Source organism: Podarcis erhardii (genome assembly GCF_964252035.2).
Source record: "Podarcis erhardii genome assembly, chromosome: 9".
Taxonomy (NCBI): domain Eukaryota; kingdom Metazoa; phylum Chordata; class Lepidosauria; order Squamata; family Lacertidae; genus Podarcis; species Podarcis erhardii.
In genome coordinates this window covers 32,215,261-32,234,805 of record NC_138512.1, presented here as the reverse complement: position 1 = coordinate 32,234,805, position 19,545 = coordinate 32,215,261, and the positions used below count along the sequence as shown (strand labels likewise).

Genomic DNA, 19,545 nt, shown 5'->3' with positions numbered 1-19,545 from the left:
TGCTAGTGCTATAATAGACGAGCATCAGAGGTTATTTTAGTAAATTATCTCAGCAAATTAGAGATAGTCAAAAATGCAACATTTATGATGGTTTTCAAATTTTGATCTAACATTCATTTCGCAACACATAATTTTATACACACTCTGCACATTTTGCTATCCAAAATATTATATAACAAAAGTGGTTCTTTTAGAACAAGCAGAGTATTTCAAAATGGTTTTGGCAACCAAAACATCAAACAGAATACTTAACAGCGGGGGAGGGGAGGGTAAATCCATCAATCAACTGGATTATTTAGGGCCCTTTTACTGCCAAACAACAAACAAACAATCCCAGAATTTAGGCTCAGATCCAAAGATATGCAATATGACCTTCAGACTTTGGCTTATGACTTGGCCTCTGTGTGGGGAAGGGAATTTGGTCCTTAAGGCATATGGTGGGGCTGAAGCAAGCCAGTTGTACTTATTGGCTCCAGTGCTTTGACGATTTAGCCAATAGTTACAACTTTGTATCAGTAATTTGTTTTTAATCAATTCATTCTACTTACTCCACCCTTTATCCAAGGGCCCCGTTGTTAAGATAATACAGACAGTAAGTCTTTCCATGTAACTTAATGCTTGTTATGCTTGTTAACCACATTCCAATAGCGGGTATTTGTTTTCGCAACCATAGTGACGACATATATTTATTGGCTGCTCTTACAAGGGATTCTAAACAAGTATCTGTCTTTGTTTAATTTCAGCAAATGAGGACATTTTCCTAATGCCGCAGAAATATGGATTTGGAGTCAGGCACTGCCTTAAGAAATAAGTTGTTCATCAGTATTCTAATAACATACTGGAATGTTTTCAGGTGGGACCATCATCCACATAGAGGAAATCAGGCATGTCTATCACCATTTTGTTATAAATTTGGGGGTGTGGCTTAGCGGCCAGAAATGTATTGAAAGGTACTGTGAGGTACAGCTTGGAGACTTTGTATTAGCATTCCTAATGTTTAAAATCCTAGAAAATGCAGTACAGGTATTTCCTTTCCTCCAAGGACCAAATCTTGGTGTACATGGTTCTCCTCCTCCCCCCCCCCCACATGGGTCAGACTATGTAGGAGGGGTGCCATTATCCAAGTGTACCCTCATTCCCATATTAAGCAGGGGATGAGGGAGTCTTGTTTTTAAAGTGAAAAGAGGGTGATGACAAGAGAAGGGTGTTGAACGCTTCCACCTTCTGGGCCCACTTCTGCCCACCTTTCTTGGCTCTGATACCAGAAGTGATCTGGGAGTGGGGCATAGGAACCAACTCCCAGGGCCTAAATTTCCCCCAATTAAATATTGCAGGAGGCCACGCCCCCCCCAAAGTTGATGGCCATTGCCATTCAAATGATGTGCATGCACCACACCGTGTGATCAATTATGCAGGGCAAGGTTTACTCACCCCCCCCAAAAAAAACATTTTATTCAAGTTGGCACCCCTGATTGGGAGGAAGTGACTGAAGCAACTGGCTGAGTGTCAGATGTTGGGGTGAGAGGGAGCAGTGCTCATCTCTTGACTGCTCTTTTTGTTGTTAAAGTAAGACCTCTCCCTTTAAATCAATCGGATGCAATGTGAGTTTACTGTGCAGTTTGCTCTTAGTTAACATTCATCCATTTACTACTGTCAGTGTAACAGGATCCTAGCTGAAACATTTTGGCAGTTTCTTAAGGAAAGGTCAGAAATCCAAGAATGACAGTAGGGCAACTGAAGGAAAGGATGGGGGGGGGGAGGAAAGCTCCTTATAAAAGCCTTATCATCACTGGGGAAAGCTCTGTCATTAAAGAAAGACTGTTATGGGGAGGGGGGAGATCCCCAATTGCCTTGCAGAGCTTTCCAAAGACAGATCTGGTAGCTTTTTAGGCCATGAATTGCAAGATGGGATAGATGCTGTAATCCATATTGGATTTCATGGGACATTCCTAATGAAGACGAAAAATACCAAAGCAAGGTGTAAAACGACTCACTTAAATTACCAGATTGAAGCACATTGACCTCAGAAAGCTATTGACATTTCATTTGAATGAATGAGACATACTATTCCAATGTTATTTGGTGTGGCAGAGGAATATGCATCTCCCAGCTAAGATAACATGGCTGTCACAGATTGGATAAAAGTTATGACTTACAGCATTTGATCCTATTTCCATACTTGATTAATGTTAACCACTAAAGTCAAAGTTTCAAAAGTCTGAAGGAAAAGTGGAAGCTATAATACATTTCCTGTAAGAAAAATAATCTTCGTTCCCTTGCCACTAATTTCCCCTAGAACCCCAGCGTCTGCCTGTTATTTCAGTTCAAATTTGACGAGAAAAGGTCATTTTGGAGGTTTTTGCAAACTGCATGCCACACAGAAGCATCTTTTAAAATGCAAGCCTTCATCCAACACCACAAAAGGAATACAGCATGGGGGAGGCTACTTTGCTGATTCTGGGCTAACTTTCAACATGCAGTCAAGGCACTTGCAACCTGTATTAGACTCTATTATACCATTTCCCCCGATGGCTTGGCTTGTGGCATCTTATCAGCAGCTCGGATATTTAACACCTCTTTGTTATATTAACAAAGTCATAATTCAAGAACTACTAAACCAGACTCCAAAAATGCCATAAATTTCATTGTGAATGATATGTGCACATAAATGGCATTATGAAAAGAATTGTGTTATGCTGTGCACTTTGCAAACTATACACATTCTGACTTTTTTGCCAGTTCTGGAGCAAGATGAAAATCCACCAGTACAAGATTAGTCAATTCAAAGCCAATTAACTCCTCCATTAAAACATTTGCTTTAATACCCCCAGAATGTTATAAATGCACACCAACCAAACTTATCTATGGTACATTACAAAGAAGAGAACTTTTAGAATGTTTTAATCATGTTGAAGTCCCAAGAGATTTTCCTTTTAGCTAATAATTCCTGCAAATGTCTATAATCTTTGAGATACTACCTAGTGTTTCAGCCTTTTCAACAATATTAGTACTCCCGAATGCTATAAAATATAGCAGCATCCTATTATAGACCTAACTTCCAGGGTCATAGTATGCTTGTTTATTCTTGACCAAATCTGCAATCCTTTACTCCCTTTCTTAGGAGGAAGTCCCATTTAAATGAAGAGGACTCTCAAGTAGACATGTATAGGGTTGCACCATAAGACTAAATAAAGGTGGCTCAATCTAGCCCTATATCAGGGTGCTTAGTTCATCCCCAGCTCAGGTGTCCTCTCAGACTCCACAAGCAAATGCTTCCGGCCTCCCAAGAGGTCACTGATTTTGGTGGCAGCAGTAAAAAGAAAACAAATTTAAAGTAGACCCAATAGTGGGGCAGGCAGAACACAGGGTTCTGATGGAGGCACAAATTGTTCTCTCTGCAGACATCAGATTGAGCATTTGATGAGTGTGGAAGATAATCCTCTTTTCTCAACTGATCTACACAAAGGAGCTGGGTGTGGAGGGGGAGAACATTATGTGCTTATATGTCTCTTGTGTGCATTAGAGTGTATAGGATGGCCATGCCTATTTCTGTGATGCAGCCCTTGGAACTTTAGTCAAGAATGAATGTGGCTCTTTGGCCAAAGAGGTTAGCCAACCCTGTTAACTATAAGCTCTTGTTACTCAGTTATGTGACAATTCTGTGGAAGGCCCAGCCTCCCAGTCGCAACTCCTGTCTGATGCCACAGGTCCCATTTACCATATTTCTTTATTATAACATGCAGCCATGATCAGTTTGAAAGAGGATACTCAATGCAAGTTAAGAAAACATGGCCGTGTGTGTGGATGCCTTTGGGACCACGGTATTTGTTTGCCATTGTTGACAAACCATGTCATCACAAGCATGGAGATCTGTGCCAAGCAAAATACATAGCCAAAAGAAAGGCACAGAATTCCAAGTACAAGAATACTTCAAGAATCCATGGCTGCAATACCACACTAACTTACATGGAACTGGAAGTAAGACCTATTGAACTCAGTGACTGGGCTGCAGAACTCTTTTTATAGAGACAGACTTCAAAAACAATCATATAACTTTTAGAAATATATACAATACATCCCCAAACAAATTTGAAACTTATATCTTATTCATAATTGTTATATTGTATGTTATAAATGAAAGATTTTCCCCTAAGACTATCATCTTTGATGTCTTTGATGTCTTTGATGTCTTTAAAAACAGAGACAACCACTTTTGCACATCAACCTTTAACATTCAGGGCCGATAAAGAAAGGCAGCTTCCATATTCTTTTATCTTGCCCTACTTCCAAACCAAAAATAATTATCAAAACATTTTACCACAACAAGCATAATAAACAAGTCTTATTGCAGCCTACCTTTCCAATGAAGAAATCCAACTGACTGTATCCTGCTGTCTGCCCCCATTCAGTTGAATCCATTATTTCATCAATGCAAGATGACTCACATGTAGTCAATTATCACCATCTGCATTGGTTTAATAAAAAGATGTGACTGTAACAAGGCATTTAACTATTTTATTAACAAAACTACAGTATCACACCAGTTTCTCTTTTAGGCAAACCCCTCATCCTAATAAAGACCTAAGTAAGGATAATTCTTCACCTGTAAATGATCCATTACAGTTTTTCAAGAGATATTCTGAGGTTTTCTACACATTCATGGTAATTATATTTAGGTACATATAACAAATTGTAGGAGAATCTATTGCAAACATCATGGACTAAAATCCTTCAAAACACATCTTCCCTCTTCAATAGGGTTATAGAAATCTTTCTTCCAGAGCATGAAAGAATTAAAGGTAAAATGGGCTTTGTCTTAATTCATCCCTGTGTAGCTGCATTCTTGGAGAAGCCTTGTCTTCTTCAATAGAAAAACCTAAGTAGCTGATGCAAGGAGTATAAAAAACAAATAGTCTCAGCGGGTCTATGTAATAATCATATTATATTTATGCCCCACCTTTCAGGTACACCATCACAACGTTGCTTTCAAATAAATAGAATATTGGTGCTGAAAAGATCATAATGAAACTCAGGGGATGGCACTCAAAAGTGTCAATTGGTTTTTCCGGCATTTAAAATTTTGCTTCCATTGGCACCCTAGCTTTTCCCTTCCCTATCCTAAAATATCACAGTCCATCAGATGAACCAATATCAAGTCACCTTGCTTCCCTTGTATTCATTTTCCACAATTTCATACCTTTCCTGCAGCCATAATGTTTCAAGGTTTGTAGTATGCCTAGCAATTCCCAAAGGGTCATTTTAGAATCCCACAGAGCTCCAAGTTAAGATTGTGGATGTCCATCTTATAATACTATGTAATTTTATCTGCTTGTCCACATTAGCAAGCTTACATACATGTGGCTGCTAGTTGCTCAAGTTTCTTCTGATAGGAATATCTAAAGTTTCTTAAGTCATTTGTCTCTCCTGGAGAAAGATGGATATTTTATAATTAGTATTTTTCTTTGGTAAGCAATACTCTCTGGGTGCTTGAACATTTGTCAAAATTATTCATTTCAGCTTCTTCTATTAGTACATCAAAATACCAAGGCAAATGTCACTCATGGTGTAATGTTAACCATAGTGAATTCTGTACTGCTATGATTTAAGGAACTGGTCAGTGTCATGTGGGTCTGGTTCAAATGTGTGTAAGAGAGTAGTATAGTTTGTGTCAATACAGCACTATCATTCATATTAATGTTTCATTATTGTTGCCAAAATAAGTAACGCTTCAGTACCTGGGAGTCATAGGTCACTTCCAGGTGATCTGTTTATTGAACATTTATCCTGATCTGTTTGAACAAAGTTTGCAGGAGCATCAACAACATTGGCTGTTTATTGAGCATTTATTCTGCTTTGTCTGTGTGACAGGTTTATATGACACTGCCTTAAGCAATTGTTTCCAGTGCATTTCCCCTTCACTTTGCTTACGGCAAAAAGCTCAGTTTTCTAGGAAGTGGGGGTTTTGCTCAAAGGCATGAAAACACAGAGGGAAGTGGCAAGGGGGTGATATCCACAAAAACAATGTTATTGTTGCCCATTAGGTCAAGCAGATAACTTCTAGACCAAGTGTAAATCACAGAAGACAAGACCTATTAGCATTATAATACAGTGGTACCTCGGGTTAAGTACTTAATTCATTCCGGAGGTCCGTTCTTAACCCCAAACTGTTCTTAACCTGAAGCACCACTTTAGCTAATGGAGCCTCCTGCTGCTGCTGCGTCGCTGGAGCACAATTTCTGTTCTCATCCTGAAGCAAAGTTCTTAACCTGAGGTACTATTTCTGGGTTAGCAGAGTCTGTAACCTGAAGCGTATGTAACCTGAAGCGTATGTAACCCGAGGTACCACTGTAATTTGCTTATAATAATTTACTTCATTTGTTTCATTATTTAAGGTATTCATTTTTTTAAAAAAATGGAAAATAAGAATAAAAGTTTTATGTTTTGCCAGTGAAGAGAAGGTCTGTAAGTTCAAATAAAGTTATTTAGAGTGCACCAGAAAAAGAGAAAAGCATTAGTACAAACAATTTTAGGCAGGGAAGCCATGCTGTGAAGTTAAGCTTTCTGTCATTTTGCGGTTGGGATTTCTTATGAACACATTTCAGCATGATGAAATCAACTTCAAGCTATTTTTGTGAAAAATAATAGCAAACATTTTCCAAGACATGGCTTAGCAGTTATTCCTCCAGGAGGAGTTTATTCAGAAGAAGTTTTAATTACTGCAGAATGGTGGGGAGTTGTCACCACAAGGAGATGTCTTCCCATCTAAAACACGTGTGTAAACTAGCCCTAATAATGTGTATCAATAGTACAGTACTCTTCAATTTAGTCTGCTAATCATAGCTTGACCTTAAGATTCTACTTCCCATGTGTACAATTAGCAATGGGTCTAAGACTCTTGTTTGAGGCAATATTGGCTATGTTCACATGCAGTGCTAAAGTTTAACATTACATGGAAGAGCCTTGGGCTCCTGTGTTTCCCTACCTTCCTCCTTGTCTGGTGTGATTATGAATAGGAGATTGATAGCATTTGCTTCTGTTTGCAGCTATACCCAGTTTGCCATTATGCCCAAACCAGGACAAATGGTGATTAGGTTTAAAAAACTATGGTTTCTCCAAAGAAGTTTCCCATGATTAATGATCTTGAATTGTTTGAATAAACCATAAATAAAGTAGTTACAATTCTTGGTTTAGAAATTACAAATTGTGGTTAGTTGAAAGTGGAAGAAAACACTTCTGGTCTCCTCCTCTTAGCCTCACCAGAGGGGGAGAGAGGAGGAAGGAGCACATGAGCCCAAAACTTGTGTAAAGGTAAAGGGACCCCTGACCATTAGGTCCAGTCGTGGCTGACTCTGGGGTTGTGGCACTCATCTCACTTTATTGGCCGAGGGAGCCAGCGTACAGCTTCCGGGTCATGTGGCCAGCATGACAAAGCCGCTTCTGGCAAACCAGAGCAGCACACGGAAACACTGTTTACCTTCCCGCCGGAGTGGTACCTATTTATCTACTTGCACTTCGTGCTTTTGAACTGCTAGGTTGGCAGGAGCAGGGACCGATCAATGGGAGCTCACCCCATTGCAGGGATTCGAACCACCGACCTTCTGATCGGCAAGTCCTAGGCTCTGTGGTTTAACCCACAGCGCCACCTGCATCCAAAACTTGTGTACATAACACTAAACTATGGTTTTATGTTAAATGCAAATTTTTCAGTTTAGAGAAAAGGCAAGCAAGCAACAACATGACAGAAGGCTATAGAATTATACATGGCATGGAGAAAGTAGAGAAAGTTCTTTTCCCTCTCTCATAACACAACAGCTCTTGGACATCCCATGAGGATGATTGCTGAGAGATTCAGGACAAGCAAAATATATATAAATATATATATATATAAAACACTTTCTCACAGGACAGTTAAACTATGGAATTCTTTCCCACCAGAGGCAGTGGTGGTCATAAACTTGGATGGCTTTAAGAGGGGATTAGAGAATTTTACAGAGGATAAGGCTATCAGTGGCTACTAGCTACCCTGCCTCTGCAGTCTGAAGATGAGTTGTTGGAAACTACTGGAAGGGATAGTGCAGTTTCACCCAAACCCTTCCTGTATGCTTTTCATGGGCATCTGGTTGGCCATTGTGAAAACAGGATACTGGACTAGAAGGACCAATGGCCTGATACACCAGGACTTTACGTTAATCTTCAGTTTACAAGTCACCGTTTGCAAGAAAATAGAAATTTACAAGCTTCATACAGAGATCAGGAAAGGCGGCGGAGTTGGGAGCAGTGCAGCACAGCTGGAATAAATTCCCCCATTTGAAGATTGTCTTTCTATATAGCAGTGTCACCGGATGAATGGCTCATGCTAGACGAAAATGTGCTCATGGATTTTTCCTTTCCCAGAACTGACTTAATTAGTGGGAAACCCAGAGATACAAACATCAGTTTAAAGGAATTATTCCAACGATTTCATGGTTTGAGTAAAGTAGGAGCAGCCTCAGGGACAATGTCTCCTGTAACTGATAGTAGACTCAGACTCAAAGTCATTATCCCCAGTAATGAGCTAGAGCCTCCCTCACATCTCCTTTTGAAGATTAAGATTTACATGTTTTCATTATCTCTAAACACTCTTGAGAGAGGAGAGAGTAAGCAGAACATTCCTATAGTTTACATTGGGGGGTGGGGTTCTGCTCATCATGGTTTTTTTCAAAAAAATAAATAGCAGGTTTTTAATCCTCTGTTAAAGTGGGCAAGTCAGCTGCTTGTGAAATGCCTTCCTCCTCCCAGCTGTGTACTGTGCGAATGCTGTTTTTTCACAGAATTCAGAGGCTGGTGTAATTAAACTGAAGGGACCCTGGGTCATATCCACCTATTAACTCTGCTAATATAACTGACATGTCCAAACTGTTCCTTATGGGCAGTAGGATAAACATTCTCTCTCTCAAATTCTCCAAGTCCCAGAAATAATGAATTAGCAGCTTGTTATGTTGTCTCATCCTCATTGCATGTTTATCACCATTAAGATACACTGTTTATTCAGAGATATTTCTTTGTAAAGAAAGAGTGTATAAATAAGAGATATTGATGAAGACAGTCTGATACTGACTTCTCACAGAGCTGACTAAGGCTGCAGTCCTGTGCGGACTTTGGCATGCTTAATCCCACAGATTCTAGCAGGTTTAGGTGCACCTAAGTCTGCACAGGATCAAGCTACATGGCAGCTAACAGAGGACTTGGATTTTCTGCAAGTGTATGACATTATATTTAAAGGTTAATATTCATAAATGCCTGGAAATTCAATTCCTACTAGTTTTATATGGTGGAAGAACCTCCAGGATGGTAGCACAGGTGTAGGGATGGGCATGTCTATCAATTTTGGTTTCTCATTTTTCCCGTCTTAAATTCAATTCTCCACATTTTCACACCAGTTTACTTAAAAAATAAAAAGCCCTCATGAAAATTCACCAGCAAATCTCTCTTAACCTGTCCAAAATGTTCCATTGGATCAAGACTGTAAACATTTTCTCCTTCAGATTTTTCCATGTTTGTACAATTTTGTACAACATATACAATTTTGCAAAGCAATTTCCCCTAATTTAATGCATATTTTTGTGCTGTTTCAACTAATATATACATTTTTATGCATAGTTTACCATAGTGCATGCATTTATTATACATTACAGGGCTGGCAGACGGCAATGAAAAACTAAAGAGACCTGTGAATTTCCAAGAATGTTCCAGTTCCTGTATTATTTCAGAAAGTGCAGTTTAGGTTGATTTACCCTTAAATGCAAACTCAATTGAATTTCTCCTGCATCCATACTCGGATGTTGGAGCTTCTTACTGTATTCAGTGAGATCATCTTGAAAAGATCTGAATAATATACCCAAATCCCATCCCCAAACATGGATCATCTCAGATCTGGTGCCAATGGCTTTCCATATTAATCTTATAGCTTGTTCTACATCAGTTCAAGTCTCCTGTTCATTAACACTAGGGATCCATGTAGCCTGGGCTTTCTTTGACAATTATACTTTCTTTGTAAATTATGTCACTTTGTACATTAAACCTAATGGGTTGCAAGTGTTGTGGAGGCCCCTCCATGATAGGTGCCTAGATGCAGCATGTTAACTTTATCCATTAGAAGAGGGTCCTATGCTGATGACATTGTAAAATAAATGGCTGCTTCATAATCAGTATGTTAGATTTTCTGGTTTGGTTTAAAGTGAGGGAGAAGATATTTCTTTCCAACTATTTCATTCATTGTTCAGCTTCAGATGGCAAGTTCAGAACAAACATAATTAATAGACTCATTGACTGAAAAAAAGGGGGTGTGTGAGAATTTTTTAAAAAAATGGACAGAAAAGAAGGAGGTACACTAAGAAAAGCTGCCAGAATGGCTGAAGACAAATGCTTCAACAACAAGACAAGCACTCTTGAAGATTTATGGATGAGCATCTCACTTGAGAAACAGGATTAAAAAATCATGTATAACTTTTGATGTGTAACTAAATCTACTAAAGCATTCCTTTCTCCTTCTTCACATGAGAAAGCAGCCATGTGCTACGGGAGAGTGGGGTCACCACTCCCTCGGGGATGTGGTATTCTTGCAACGTTTCATGCTGACAACATGCCTCCACTAGGAACATGTTTGAGTTTGGGTGTGTGCCAGTCATTGTTCTTTTCTGAATAAGTTAAGTGTTGGGGCACTGGGATCATGGTGGATTCTCTTCCCCAAGAACAACAATAGATCAATGTGAGAATGATCCGAGCCTTCTGAAGTTATGATTGAATGCAAATGTATTACACATCTAAAAATTAATCAATAAACTATGCAGTAATAAAGAATTCAACAGCTAACAAAAACAACTTCAATAAGAAACAAATTGAAATAAACAGGGGAGCTATATCCCGTTTGAGGCAAAATGGGAAATACCTCCCTGCCCTGCTGCTGCCACCTGAACCACCCACTCTGCCACCTCTACCACTGGTGGAAAAACTGTGCCAGCATAATAATAATAATAATAATAATAATAATAATAATAATAATAATAATAAAGTTTATTTATACCCCGCCCTGCCCTCAGGGCAGCTAACACCAGTAAAATTACAGTAAAAACGTAATAGAGAAAAAAAAACACACCAATTTAAAATACAGGTTAAAATGCAATTTAAAATGCAGCCTCATTTTAAAAGTAGCCCATAGATCAAAACCACACGGGAAACATAAGGGTCAGACTGAGTCCAAACCAAAGGCCAGGTGGAGCAGCTCTGTCTTGCGGGCCCTGCAGAAAGATGTCAAGTCCTGCAGGGCCCTAGTCTCTTGTCATAGAGCGTTCCACCAAGTTGGGGCCAGTACTGAAAAGGCCCTGGCCATAGTTGAGACCAATCTAACCATCTTGCGACCTGGGACCTCCAAAATGTTGTCATTTGTGGACCTTAAGGTCCTCCATGGGGCATACCAGCAGAAATCAGTGGAGGCAGTAGGACAGCCAGGGAGCCCTCAGTGATGCCCCCTCAGAGGCTTCTGCTGCCTGAGAAGGGGGCCTCACCTTGCCTAATGGCTGTGCCACCCCAGTCTCTTATTTAGATTTTAAGAGTACCTCCTCTTTTCCTTGAGAATCCTTCCTTGTGTTCAAGCATAGGATGAATAGTTGTTCTGTCTAGTATAATCTGAAACACACGTATCTATTTTACAAACGCTGGAAAGCCTTAATTGGTAGTATTTTATTATAGTGTGAATATGTGACTACAGATGCATACAGTTTCATTAAATGGTGTAAATGCTTGCGCCCCCCCCCCAACTGCTGCAATTAAAGCATTATTCATGAAGTAGGGATGTTGGACAAACTATTGAAATTTGCATTTATGCACAAATAGGTGTGCTCTGGCACCTTGAAGTGAAACCCTTATCTGCTATGCTCCCTTATATTTGTGGATGTTTCTGAAAGATTTTTGGCTCTGCAAAATAGGAGATTTTTTTAAAATTCATTAACATGCCGTATGCTGATATTATTGCTTCCAAATGAAATCTCTGACCATTACCTATTATGGCAACAAATAACCTATATTTGGCCAGCTCTTTAGTTATGCAAAACCCAATTCTCCCAACTATTTCACAAAAGGCTATTTATGAAACCAAAAGAAATTGAATGCTGAACATGATTCCTTATGTAACCAACAGGTAATGAAGACACATAAATGAAAGTTGATGAACAGCACAAAAACAATGTCTAATTTTCTGGGAAGGAAGGGAAGGAGAGAGAGAGAAATCATAACTTTTCATATGGGATGAGACAAAGAAGGAAGGAATGGGCTACATGTGGAACAGAGAAATACGGATTCGCACATTCCTTATGTGGAGTGGCCTTAAGATCTAATTTTCATTTTACTTTTTATACTCAGGTTCATGTTAGCACAGAATGATACCCTGTGATGTGTGGATGGTGCACAGAAGTGGAATTAGCTAAAAACTCAGAAGCAGCTGCTCAGCTCTGCCAAGTTTCTTAACGAAGTCTAATTTGAATATTTTGCACTAAGTATGTACCAAGGATGAAAATGAAAACAAATGGCTTCCGTTTGTGTACAGTCTTTGAGAATTTGTTCCCAAACATGGATTGCATCAGGGACCATACCCTGCCCTACTAGAAACACAACAGTGGCAACTCTTACACTCAGCAGTAGGAATATCCCACCCAGTTTCAGGCAGGCATGGGATATAATTTTGCAAATGAGAAAAATTCAGAGATCGCACCAAATTCACTCAACATGTTGGCTTTATCCCTCATCACTGAGAGCTTTGCAGAAAAAAGAACCCTGATGGCCGAGCCTGCCCCACCCCCATGAGATGGGGTGAAGCAGCCACCCATGGGTGACTCATCGTCTTTGCCACTAGCAGAGAAATGGCACCAGGTTTGGTGCTGATTTCCTGTGAGATTTCCCCAGAACCTGCCAATACCATCTTTGCTTTGTGCTGCCACCACACAACCTAGGTAAGGGATGTGGTGGCATGGTGGGGGCAGAGTGGGGCAGCACTTCCCATTTCACCTCAAGCAGCGAAACAGGACACACCACCCCTGCTAGTGGAATATCACTGGTGTTACAACCAGCTACTTGCTCTCAGTGAGAGTTGTAACAGGTTGAAGGACTGTACCCCAAAAGTGCAAATCAATGGTTCTTCGTCAATCTGGGGGGCTTCAAGTGGAATGCAACCAGTTTCTGCCTGGATGGTCATCAAATTTGCAGCTGAAACAAAACCAAGTGGGTTAGCTTATTAAAGATAGGAGCAGGATTCAAGTCGATGTTAATAGGATGGAGAATTGGACCAACATTCATTTCAACAGCCCTAAAGTTCTGTATTTAAGTAGGGGGGGGGAATCAAATACAGGCTAGCTACTAGCCACAATAGCTATGTTCTACCTCCACTGTTGGAGACAGAAGGCCTCTGAATACCAGTTGCTAGGAATCCCAACTGTTGCACTCCCGTCGAGTTTGCAGGATTCCCATAGGTATCTGGTTAGCCACTGTGAGAACAGCATGCAACTAGACGGGCCAGCATGGCTCTTCCTCTGTTCTTAGGGTGGCAAGTGGCTTGACATCTGAAGATGATCTAGGAGTTTTAGTAGACTAGTTGACCATGTCAGCATTGTGGTGCAGCAACAAAAGGACTATGGAAAATCTAGATTGCATCAATAGAAGTATTGTGCTCAGATAATTAATAGTCATAATACTTCACTGTTCTGTTAGAACACACCTAGAGTTGTTTAAAGTTGTGGGCACTATCATTCAGGGTGGATATTGACAAACTGGAACATGGGAATGTGGCCAATATGGTGAAAGGTCCGAAGACCTATGAGGACAGGTTGAAGGTGCTAGGTAAATAACCTAGAGAAGAGATGCTTCAGAAGCTATATGATAGTCATCTTCAAATATTTGAATGCTGTCACATAGACAATAATACATCTTACTTTTACAGTGGAAGAAACGGGCAGGAACCTTCTTTCTTACATTTCAAAGCAGAAGCTGGATGGTCACCTATCAGGGATGCATTATCAGGAAGTTAGACTCAATGACTCTTTATGCCCCTTCCAAATCTGTGATTCCATATAAGTTCAGAGTATCATCCTAGAAGGGCTGTAGACTTTTGTCGGGAAAACTGTTGCCCTTCCTTCTCTTCTTGTGCCCTCTGATGCTTTCCAGATAACTGAGGGTAAAGCCAAATTTCTATTCCCAAGGGTGAGGCTAGGTGAACACTTACTTGTGTGCACACAAGTGAAGCGATGTCACTTACCCAGTCCTTTAGGAAGTTCAATGCAATACAATATTACATAAATAAATAAAACTCACCTTTTTTGTTCTTACTTGCAGGCTACTTATAGAAATTAATCATGTTGGTTTTAAATTATGTGAAAGACAACAGTAATAGTAGCTCTGTATACAGTTTTCCACATTACTATTGTTCCCCATTTAGGTTCTTTTTCATGCAGTTGGGGCTGCTTTACAGTTACTGGGAAACTTCCTTCAGATCAAATTTTCAAATATGAAGCAGGAGCTCCCTCTGTGTAGCCTTTACTGTATTACTTGGGTTTCTCCCCTATTTCTTTTATGATGACAACTGCAGCTGCGGGCTGGTATTCTTTCAACTTAGATTTTGTATACCCTGTATGTAACCGAATCATAATGAGGCTAGCATGGCAGACATATTAAGACTTACCTGAGAGCAAATCCCATTGCACGATAACTCATCTAGTATCTGCCCAGATCTATTTTTGTTTTCATTTTTACTTGAACCCTGAGATCTGCCAACCAGAGCTTAGCACAGGGCACATACACTTGGAATTAAGGAATTATTAGCCTAGGAATTTGTTCTGTGAATACTGAACTGAGCTTGTAGTCCTCCCACACAGAAACACAATTATTTCTTAATTAAAATATTTATATAGCACTATATCATAAAAAGAAAAATATCAAAGCAATTTACAGCAATAATACATAAATAAAAACCTAATTAGAAAGCTAAAAACATATATCAATTAACCACTGGGGAAATATGTAGTCTTAATTGCCTACATAGCCCTGGTGGAATAGAAAAGTTTTCAGCAGACATTTAAACATTGACACAGAATGTACCTGCTGAATCTCTGTTGGAAGAGTATTCCACAGGGCTTGGCAGATGACACTAAAAGCTCAGTTTCTTGCTGTATCCAGTCCAGATACTATTACTACCCTGCTCACTTTATATCAGAAGTATATTTGGGGGTGGAGGTGGTGACTCGTTTTGTTGTTACCCCTGTGAGTCAGAAATCATCACTTCATTTTTTTTAAAAAAAATATATTTATTTATTTTTACAGAAAAACAGAAGAAATTCAAAACAACAAAACCAATCACAAACATACCTCAAAATACAAAAAACAAATTAAAAGAAAAAACTCCAATTTTTAAATTCATGTTTACAAAACTTTCTTTCTTGACTTCCTCACGCCTCCCTTTTTTGTGTTCCTCTTTGTCCAATCAGATACAGCAAATCCTTACCCTCTTTCAAAACTCATTTCTAATTATTAAAATCACTATTATGTCTCCGATCTTTCCTCCTTATGTTTAAACACCTTTAACATATTGTTTACTTTTGACATAATATAACTTTAATCTTTCACCCTTTTTCTAGTATGTTTTTGCATACTTTTTAACACTGTATCACTAATGCCATATTATTTTTATATCCAACATCATTTCAGCATTCATAAACCTTGCAGTATTTCTGCAGATAAGTCTTAAACTTGTTCCAGTCCTCTTCCACCGCTTCTTCTCCCAGGTCTTGGATTCTGCCAGTCATTTCTGCCAATTCCATATAGTCTGTTACTTGCATCTGCCATTCTTCCAAGGTGGGCAAATCTTGTGTCTTCCAATACTTTGCGAGAAATCATCACTTCAAATCACCCAGAGGTTCTCCCAGGAGATCCTAATACACCTGGACTATATCATAAAACCACTTCCATAGTTTCAAGAAGAATTAAGATTGTTCTGTGCAGGCAGCAAATACAGGGAGTGATGATAACGCATGAAGCCGAGACCATCGTATACAATTGCACTGCAGATCCCCTCTTGAGGTGGTTGCATCATTGTTAAAACACAAAATCAAAGAAGCAGACCACATAATAAAAGCGATGGTTAGGTGACAAGCTGATTTAATTAGGATCTTGGAACATGATCTTGGCAGTCCAGACATATGCATTGGACAGGGATGAGCAGCAGGCCCAAGACACAGCAGTCATGGTAGAGTCTAGCAGCTGGGAGACAAGTGAAGAGCAGAAGCTCTTGGTAATGAACTAATGCAGTGGTTTTCAACCTGTGGGTCCCCAGATGTTGTTGGACTACAACTCCCATCATCCCTGAGCTCTGGCCTTGCTAGCTAGGGGTGATGGGAGTTGTAGTTCAACAACATCTGGGGACCCACAGGTTGAGAAAGGTTGGACTAAGGCAAGCTTTGCCTCCTGACACTCTTCAGAATTGTGGAAATGCTAAATAGGCCCTGAGCAGGAAAGGGGGTTTCTGCACTCAGTACTTTCACTAAGCAGCAGTGGTGGGTGAAGGTGAGAAGAGCACCTCCTGGTGGTTCTGAGTTCCCTGGGATGGGGACAGGCAGAGCTGGTGTCCATTCGGACTCCCCTGCTCTTACCACTGCCTCATCCTGCTGCATGTCCATCCTGGTGAGCCCAGTGCTGCCACCACTGTGAGGAGTTCATGGGGGTAGAGCCAAGAGTTGCCTTGCTGCAATGTGCTGCTGACACCAGATGGTTTGGTTTATCAACATATATATATGCCACTTTCCCACAGTAAACAACCCCTAAAGCAGTCAACTTTAACTTGTCAAAATACATTTGAAGACAACAACTTAGTTTGTTATGAAATGAACCAATAAATTAAAATGCAGGCAATCCTGTGGTTTGAGCAAGGGTTCCGTTCTGGGTCATCACACATGACGGCATGTGTTTTTCATCACAGTATGTTGGGGGGTATGACTGTTGCCTCTGGTCTCACCCACTAGTGCTGCCATGTGGCCTCCAGAAGGTTGCCTGAATGGAAATGTGGCCCTCGGTCTTAAAAAGGTTCCCACCACTGGTATAAACCCTAAAAGGCAGGCAACAAATCCCCTGAAGAATAAATAATAAAAATAACAATGTTTTGGTTCCTGGATTTTCTTAATGGCTGGTTGGCTCTAGAAAGGAGTCTGCCACACCTGTTTACTGCATTCCAGGCAGCGAGCCTACAGCTGACTGAAAATCTCTGTTGCTTCAAACCTGCTATTACTACAACACATCCATACCACAGACATAAACTGGTTTACCAATCAGCTGATTAATCTTAGGGAACTCGGTGAACTGTAAAGTTTTGTAACAATTCACAGCCCTTTTAACAAACTACAGTTCCCAGTATTCTTTTTTGGAAACTATGACACTCAAAGGGTGTAAAACTTGTGTGTGTGTACAGTGTAGATCAGTGTTATTTTTCTAGAAAAAGAGGTGCCGGAACTCACCATGAATGCCTCCCTTGTTCTCTTACAATGGCAATGGCATGTGCACCCGAGAGGTGCCGTAACTGGGTTCCAGTGAGTTCTGGCTGAAAAACACACCCTGTGCCACACTACAAATGGCAGTGCTGAGCAGAAACGCATCTCCACAAGCCAGAAAATCTCTAGTTCCACATCCTGTCCCTGCTTCAAGATGAGCAGAAGTCATAGGAGTAAAACCAGCAGAGATCCAGGGGTGTTACTTGTACCGACTATCTCACAGTATGTTCTCAAGCAATGATTATTCTTTCATAGTATTTATGAACTGATAAACTAAGGAGAAAAGTTGGACATTGTGACAACACTATGTTTCACTAAGTATGGTCAGTTGTAGCAAACCATGAGCAAAGTTTTTGTGTTTTTAAAAACTTTTTGTGACTGAGTAGCTAATTTATGCATCGGTCCTGTCTGAGTAATTTCTTTGATATACTGTATAATGTAGGAATTATATAAAGTACATCAAAGCCTGCCTTGTGGTCTTTTAATAAAATGAGCAGAGGCGGGTGGGGGAATCTTCCCATGCACATCTCTACCAGGAAATTTTCCGCCAACAGAGTTGTTTGCTAAATTAAAGAATTCCTGACAACGCAGCAGTAAATGTCGTTACCCAGTTTCTCTCATCCAATAAATGTCACTATATATTATACCATTTATTGCTTCAGTGGACCACTAGACTTGTAATGACTGATTAAGGCTTCTTCACAGCGAGATTTTCTTTCTTTTTTTTTTTGGTTAATTACCCATTTAAATATTTTATTTGATATCACACCAAGTAATGCAAATATTTTACAAAAAAAAAAATGATTTTGAAGGAAATACAATAAAGCAATGATGGCATGTTTCAAATGGTGCTGCAGCTGTTGTAGAGAAGCTCATTTATATCCATAGAAACACATACATTGGATGCATTTTGTCCAGTTACCATATAAAAACAATGGCAAGAATTACAAATCTCAAAAATTGCTAAGCTGGATCTACTTTTCAGTTTAACCTTCTGTACTATATTAAAGGTCCATATAGTTAAAGCTATGGTTTTCCCAGTAGTGATGTATGAAAGTGAGAGCTGGACCATAAAGAAGGCTGATGGCCGAATAATTGATGCTTTTGCATTATGGTGCTGGAGGAGACTCTTGAGAGGCTCATGGACTGCAAGAAGATCAAACCCTATCCATTCTGAAGGAAATCAGCCCTGAGTGCTCACTGGAAGGACAGATCCTGAAGCTGAGGCTCCAATACTTTGGCCACCTCATGAGAAGAGAAGACTCCCTGGAAAAGACCCTGATGTTGGGAAAGATTGAGGGCACAAGGAGAAGCTGATGACAGAGGACGAGATGGTTAGTCAGTGCTCTCGAAGCTACTAACATGAATTTGACCAAACTCCGGGAGGCAGTGGAAGACAGGAGTGCCTGGTGTGCTCTGGTCCATGGGATCACAAAGAGTCGGACACGACTAAATGACCAAACAACAACAACAACAATATTAAAAATATCAGTGAACAAGCCTTGTGTTCTATTATGGGCAGGTAGGTAATAGGCTATAAAATTTCTAAGATCACATACTTGCTAAATTCAAATGAACCTTTTGACTCTTTCACAAATGCCTAACTTTGGAAATCCTGATCACATGGCATAACATGCGCTGTAGGGTGTATGCCTAATCCCTGCGATCTCTTCAGCCATAAAACTTGAGGTTTCTTAAAATGGTTTTGGAAATGTATAGATTTTGGAAAACTCTCTTGTGGTATATTCATCCAGTCATTTGCTATGAAATCCCAAATGCTCCAGTTAGCATATTAGTGGTTTTTGTTTTACATTTCCTTAATCAAGTAGTAATTGAAACCAGGGCTTTCTTTCAGCTGGAACTCACTGGAACTCAATTCTGGCATTTATCTCTCAGGTGGGTGTCACTGCCATTATAAGAGAACGAGGGAGGCATTCACCTCCTTTTCTAGAAAAATAGCACTGGATGAAACTGATTTGAAAGTCAC

General features: G+C 39.9%; 1 long non-coding RNA gene across 1 annotated transcript in view; it reads right to left on the bottom strand.

Moving 5' to 3' along the window:
* LOC309349511 overlaps positions 1-4,403 on the bottom strand; it is an 87,910-nt gene extending 83,507 nt beyond the window's left edge. The window contains exon 1 of the long non-coding RNA XR_014159989.1: positions 4,357-4,403. This is a non-coding gene — a long non-coding RNA (uncharacterized lncRNA). The remainder of the gene's footprint in view (positions 1-4,356) is intronic.
* Between the last annotated feature and the right edge of the window lie 15,142 nt (positions 4,404-19,545).